Below are 7,136 nucleotides of genomic sequence, written 5' to 3'. Positions count from 1 at the left end.
TGATTCTACCCAAGCCCTACCTGGTGATCCAGGAAGTTTCCAGGATGTACATGACACTGGATTAAGGAACAGAAATGTGGATGATTCCATAAACAGTGGTGATGAGGGATACTGAGTCACACCAAGTATTCAGGGAAGGGAAGTTGTAACATACTTTATTAGAGAGAGATAAGTCACTTATCTGAGGTCAGTGCTCTGCTGGTTGGTCTCTTACCTCGACCATAACCCCAAGAGAGAGCAAGATCCCTCCTCGCTTGACCTTTATCTCTGCCTTCTCCCATGTACCTGTGACCATGCCCAAACACGTGTGGTCAGTGCTGCAGGTATGTGAGATCTCTACCTACACATTGGCATCATTGAAAGGAACCTCTTATAATGGTTGAAAATCAAGAAGAAGTAGCATGAAGTCCCAGCTTCAATTAATCTACTACCCCCATGCTGTTCATGGTAGCATGGATAAATTCCAGGAATCCCAGGTGAGGTCTTTCTAATCTGAAGTATAAATAACCCCATAACCTTAAGTGATAGATATCGCTCTACTTACTTCATTTTCATAACTAAATATACGACCTAAAGTAACCTTTGCTTCATGATGGCTAATTGTCACATCAGGCCCCAAGGAAATCATAGTACTCCAAATGTTTATTCACTTAAAAGTTTTCCATTTTTACTTTCTTAAGGATCCCTGCGACTATTTTGAGAAGTCTCTGGAGATGCTGCAATCTCATTTTTCTAATGGTCATGAAGGAATATTGCATTATAGGAATGTATTATGTGAACACTGCAGATGTCCCTACCTGTCATCACCAGCACTGGTTCCTGCCTTTAGGCTGCAGTCTAATGCCTGATGCATGTGTTGTCTTTCCTTGCAGGCAGGACAGACTCCCATTCTTTTTCTCTTTTTTTATTTAGAAACAATCATTTTACATATTAATGGCCCCTTTCCTCTCCTCCCACTCTCCCATGTCCCCTATTAGATCCCCCAACCCACCCTCCACCTGCTCCCCAAGGACAGTGAGGCTTTCCATGGGGGATCAATAAAGTCTGTCTCATCATTTGGCCTTCCTCCTGAAATAGTATCCCTCTATAGGGAATGGGCTCCCAAAGTCCATTTGTGCACTAAGGTTAAATACTGGTTCCACTGCCAGAGGCCCCATAGAATGCACACCCACATTCAGAGGGTTTGATTCACCTCAATGCTGGTTCCCCAGCTTTACGACTGGGGTCCATGTGCTCTCAATAGGTCATATCAGCTGGTTCTGTTGGTTTCTCCAGCACTGTCTTGACTCCTTTGCTCATCACTCCTCCCTCTCTACAACAGGATTTCAAGAGTATGGCTCAGTGTTTAGCTGTGGGTGCCCGATTCTGCTTCCATCAGTTACTGGGTGAAGGCTCTAGGATGGAGTCCCATTCACTTAAGAGCTACTGTTAGTAAGTCATGTCACCATGGAAACAGTTGGAAAGGCAGATGCTGAAGTAATGAGATTTGCATATATGAAAACAATGGTCAACAATGAAGTTAGAAATTTCAGGATAAAGTCAGATCCTGACAAAAATGGATCAGCAGAGAAAAGTAGGAGAATGAGTGAGAACTCAGAATAGACAGGACTTTGGGAGTAGCAAGAGGAGAAAAGGAGAAAAAAGCAGCTCATCATTGCAGGAGGCCTGTATAGAGCAATGGTAGTATTAGGCTAGTCAGATACTACCAGGTAGGCTTGAAGGCTCATTGGCAATTGACCTTTTCCTCTCAATCAGCAGCTTTGAAATGAGAGAGATAAATTGTAGGTCCCAGCTTATTAGTCAAAAGAATGACATTTGTTTGACTGGTGAGATGACTCAGCTGGTAAAGACTCTTGCTGCCAAGCTGACGACTGAGTTGGATTCCACTGATCCACATTTCAAATTGTAATCTGACTTCCACACATGTGTCATGTCAGGGATACTTTCCACCCCATCTCCCATACATGGAAAAAATTAGTAAGTCCATGGCCTACTTCGTTTATGCAGAGCAAAAACTGTACAGTTGTTAAAAATTGCAGACTGATAGCTGGGAAACCAGCATAGGTCTGATCTTGACCCCTTGAACATGGGTGTCAATTAGGAGGCCTGAGAAATCTATGGAGCCTCTAGTAGTAGACCAGTATTTGTCCTTAGTACATGAATGGACTTGGACAACCCATTCCCCATAGAGGGATATTCTGTCAGCCTAGACACATGGGAGAAGGCCTAGGCCCTGTTCCTAATGATATGACAGGCTTGGGAGATTCCCCCATGGAAGGCCTCACCCTCCCTGGGGAGCAGAAAGGGGATGGGATAGGGGGCCAGTGGGAGGGAGGGGAGGAGGGGAGGAGGGGAGGGAGAGGAAACAGAGATTGACATGTAAAACAACTTTGTTTCTAATTTAAATAAAAAACTGGAGACATTTAGAAAGAATATCAGGGACATATAATTAAAGGAGACTATACTTCCAAGAATAAAAATGGTTTTGGTGTTTTCCATACTTATCAAGAAGTAGAGAATTCTTCTTGACTGTCTTCAAAAATAGGAATTGATGTTTACCAGCATATAAGGTTTATCAAAGAGCAAGTAACTGTTCTTGTTTGCAAAATAAAAGTAGAAATTGATTTTCCTGATTTAGATGTAGTCTAGACTAGGGCTTGCTGTCTGGTCTATGCTATGTTAGTCTTGTGATTTCATCCTCAAGATAATCATGCTGTGAGGTCGACTGTATGACTCCTTTCAGAGAATACTGCCTTGTTACATTCATTATATTCATTTTCCACAATTATGGGCAAATTGGTGAATCTCCCACCTCCATCTTTTGTTCTTGGACTACAGGCATGCATTGCCATGCTTGTCACTGTGTTTTGTTTCTTATTGGAAAATATTATTGTGTGATACTGCTTACCAAACATTTGTATATGGTACTAATAGAAAAATTAATCTCAACTTTTATAATCCCTTGAAATGTTCTTGAATAGTCATGTACACACATGCACACACACAATTACATATATAAGTTCTCACTTGATCCACAATATAATTGCAGCCAAATAAACCCACTGGGAGATAAAAATTTAACAACTTATATATACTCTCTTAGTTATTGTTCTGTGTAGAGACACCCATGGCCAAGGCAGCTTACAGAAGAAAGCACTTATCTATAAGTAATAGCTTATTTATGGCTTCTGAGGATTATTCCACAATTGTCATGGTGAAGAATGTGGGGACAGGCAGTCAGGCAGGGGCTGGTGCAGTAGGTGAGAGTGCACATCTGATTCATACGTTGCAGACAGAGAATGCATAACTAGACCAGGCTTGGGTTTTTGAAATCTGAAAGAACATCCCCTGTGACACATCTCCTCCAACAGAGCCACACCTTCTCTAACAAGTCCATGTCTCCCAATCCTTTCCAAATAGTTCCCAAACTGGGAACAAAGCATTCAAATATATGAGCACATTTGGGCAATTCTTTTTCAAGTTGTCACATATACTTACTTATACTTACTTAATGCATTCCTACAAACCATTGCTTAGCGTATCTCCCTTTTACTTCCTTGACCAAAACAACTTGTGTTTCATTTTCTCAGGTGGAGGCAATCATGCATATTCCTTTCCATATACCGATTCATTCTTGTTCCTTCCAATTTTCCTACCTATGGAGCTATCCTGCAAGGGCAATGATGTCTATTTTGAAGAGGAAACAAAAACAAAAACAAAAACAAAAAATTCCAAGCTTGTACATCCAAAACTGTGGGAAACATTTTTAAATTCATCTTTTAACATCTATGAAGTACAGTGGCAAGTTTGTGCTTTCCTGCTGATCTCATTTCTGTCTTCTCAACACCTTAAAAATATGACACAATAATTGAGATTTCAACTCTAAGTTGCTCATTTCTGTAGTACCAAATTGCTTGAGTTATACAGCCAACACTAAAATGAAGCATTAGACATTTTTCCTTACTATTCCTCACACTATGAAATTTCATTCCATTAGGCCTGAACCAATCTGTATTATTCATTAAGAATTTATGAGGTTACAACTGATGTTATATAATCTTCACTAATAGAATACCAGCTAAGAATATTTTAATATTTTCTTATTAATAGGGGTGAATGATCTTTATAAGAACTATGACTTTATAGAAGAATCACAATAGTTATATTGTAGTATGTGAAGATCAAAATGGTCTTTGTTTATTGCTGTCCTTTAAGCAGTCAAAATGAAGTCCAGAGACTTAAAACCCCACTGTGAGTCAAATAGCAGATGTTACTTTCTGGTATAAAACACTGTATGAGAATTGGCAAGCAGAATAAATAAATACACGATGAAGAATGACAAGTTACTGACAAGGTTGGCTCTGTATTTTTACAAATCTCATGAATAAAAGGTCAATGAATCCAATATCAGCAGTTAGGCAGCAATGTTATCTGTCTACTCACTGTATTTGGAAGATAACCATAGCCAGAGAATTTGTCATAACTTTGCTAAGTTGGTTGGCAACATTTAGGGATGAAATACCCAGTTACCATGATTTCCATTCTTAAAAAATTTTATTAAATTACACTGGTTGTAATTTTTATTCCACCATGGGTGAGCATCTCTGTCAACCTCAACTTCGTTACCATGATGCAGTTCTGTTGACAGTGAATTGCAATCACTTGGAAATACAGTTTTGCAGCTCACATGCTGACCTTCAATGAGCCGCTCCCCATGCAAAGGCACCTTTTGGGAAATTCTTTGTTGGGGGCAACTGTAAGATGAGTGGGAGGAAGAAATGTGTGAGAGAAGTCATTTGCACCCGGAATATGGCCAAGGTGCTGACAGATGCCAAGATTTCTCCACGAAGAATCTAGATCCAAGATTGCTGTGGCTGTTCAAAAGTGCTATCAAGTGATGAATGGGGTCTTTACTTGGCATGAGCAAAGACTTAGGGACCACATGGATAGTGCTTGGACACTCAGAGAGAAGGAATGTTTTGTGGGAGTCAGATGAATTGACTGGGCAGCAAGTTGCCCATGTCCTAGCTGAAGGACTTGGAGTGATCACCTGTCTTAGGGAGAAGTTAGCTGAAAGGGAAACTGGCATTACCGAGAAGGTTGTTTTCTAGCAAACCAAGGTCTTCTCAGATGTAGTGAAGGACAGGGACACATTTGTTCTGGCCTATGAACCTGTACGACCATTGGTATTAGCAAGACTGCAACACCTCAATAGGCCCTGGGAGCATATGAGAAACTCTTGGGGGAGGGTGGTATTGACTGAAATCCAATGTCTCGGGTGTCGTGGCTAAAAGTGCCTGAATCGTTTTTGAAGGTTCTATGACTGGAGCAACCTTCAAAGAGCTGGCATGCCAGCCTGGTGTAGATGGCTTCCTTGTGGGTGGTGCTTCTCGCAAGCTTGGATTTGTGGGTATCACCAATGCCAAACAATAAATGTGATCCATCTCCCTTACCCTTCTACTAAGCCAGGAATAGGTTGCCAAGAAGCTTAGTAACTGCTTCCACCAGTCACATTCTTCTGATGATGTCACCTGCCTAATCCACAAGTACCTACCCGAACCTTCTATACCTCCTTATAATGGTTAGGACCAGGCCAATCCCTTTACCACTTGCTTCAATGGCTAGAATGAAATATGTCATCGAGGTGGTTTTCCGGCTGAGAGGTAGAAGGAGTGGAAGTGACTCTGTCCCTTTAGGCCCTAGCAAGGACAGGAGAGTGAAATCACCTCCTGTCTTTCCTAGGGGACTCCTCTTACCCTAGGACGTTAGGGCTGCTCCCTTCTCCCACAGTGATTAAGCCATGATATCATCTTTGTGAAGCATCATGTAAGGGAAGCAAACATCTGTGCTCTCTAAAAAAGAAAGAGTTTTGCATTATGAACTTAGACACCTTAAAGAAAATCTTATTTCTTTTATACTTTTGTAATTTCTATATATGCATATCCCGTTTTTTGTACATTTATAAAAAGGTCTCCAACACTTCATCTCAGCTGTATATATGATTTTCCTCATCTTATTTCATACTGAGGCAACTTCCTCAGGGAATTTCATGTGATTATTTTGTTAGAGAGGGCCAGACTTTCATTTTCAAATTGCACACTGGAAGATATTCTTTTTATTGATTATTTTGTTTTTGTTTTCAGCGATTGTCATTAACTGAGGCTGACTCTAGTGTATGCCTTGTCCTATTGATGAAAAATTGCTGAAGGCCACCATTATATCACCGTTTGTCCAGCAGTTTGGGTGATCTGTCACTATCAATCACTGTATCCATATCTGTAACAATTCAGCCAATGTCATTCTAAGCCAGAAGGAAAGGGCATTCTCTGTAGACGTTATTGCAATGTGTGTCAGGAATTCATCTATTCCTAAGATACAGGAGGCATTCTTCACATTTGTAGGCACTTAATTGTTACTCAATAGTGAGATTAGCCTTGGCTATGAATTCGATCCTTTGAAAGGCTTATATGTCTATTGACAAGGTCTCTTTTTTCAAGGATTTAGCGATATCAGCACACATTCACTCAGCTTTGAGTCTTCTCCAATTGAAGATTAAATGTTATAAAAAGAAATTGCTTCATTGAAATGTGGAAATTGCCAGCCATATCTTCTCGTATCATATAGTTTTCCTATTACCCTTCTACAAAGAGTCTCATCATGGGATAAAATGTACACCAAAAAAAAAATAACATGGCTTAGTCATGGCTTTCACGGTAAATTATTATTTATCATTATTGTTGATGTTGCTGCTGTTGTTGTTAGTATGTTGCCTTCTAGTTCCTGTTAGTAACTAGATATAGTTAAAAGGGCAGCACGACTTAACCATGGATACAAATATTTGACAAAGCTTCACATTTCTTTAATTCTTTACTTCTAAGCAAGATAAAGTTATTGAATAAGAATGCTGTGGTGAATGGAGGGTGATATTAATCCAGCTATCTTTCAGACTTAAATAAAGAAAATCTAGTTCGATTTTTATAATGGAAAAGTGAGTACCTCATTGAACCCAGCGTTTGTGCTGCTTATTACACAGAATAAAAGAATTAATTCATGATAGACTCTTGGCAGCTCACCTCACTTGATTTTAAGCCCTGAGTTTTATGGTTGAAATCAAATGAACAAAAGGAAATACTCAT

The 7,136-nt window shown here is 39.9% G+C and overlaps 1 pseudogene; it reads left to right on the top strand.

The window, feature by feature from the left end:
- Positions 1–452: 452 nt before the first annotated feature.
- On the top strand, positions 453–6,160 carry LOC110342568 (annotated as a pseudogene).
- Positions 6,161–7,136: the final 976 nt, after the last annotated feature.

The sequence above is a fragment of the Mesocricetus auratus genome, unplaced genomic scaffold, assembly GCF_017639785.1.
Source record: "Mesocricetus auratus isolate SY011 unplaced genomic scaffold, BCM_Maur_2.0 Super-Scaffold_6730, whole genome shotgun sequence".
Classification (NCBI taxonomy): Eukaryota; Metazoa; Chordata; class Mammalia; order Rodentia; family Cricetidae; genus Mesocricetus; species Mesocricetus auratus.
The sequence above is the reverse complement of the archived record's forward strand: the minus strand, read 5'-3'. Positions and strand labels throughout refer to the sequence as shown.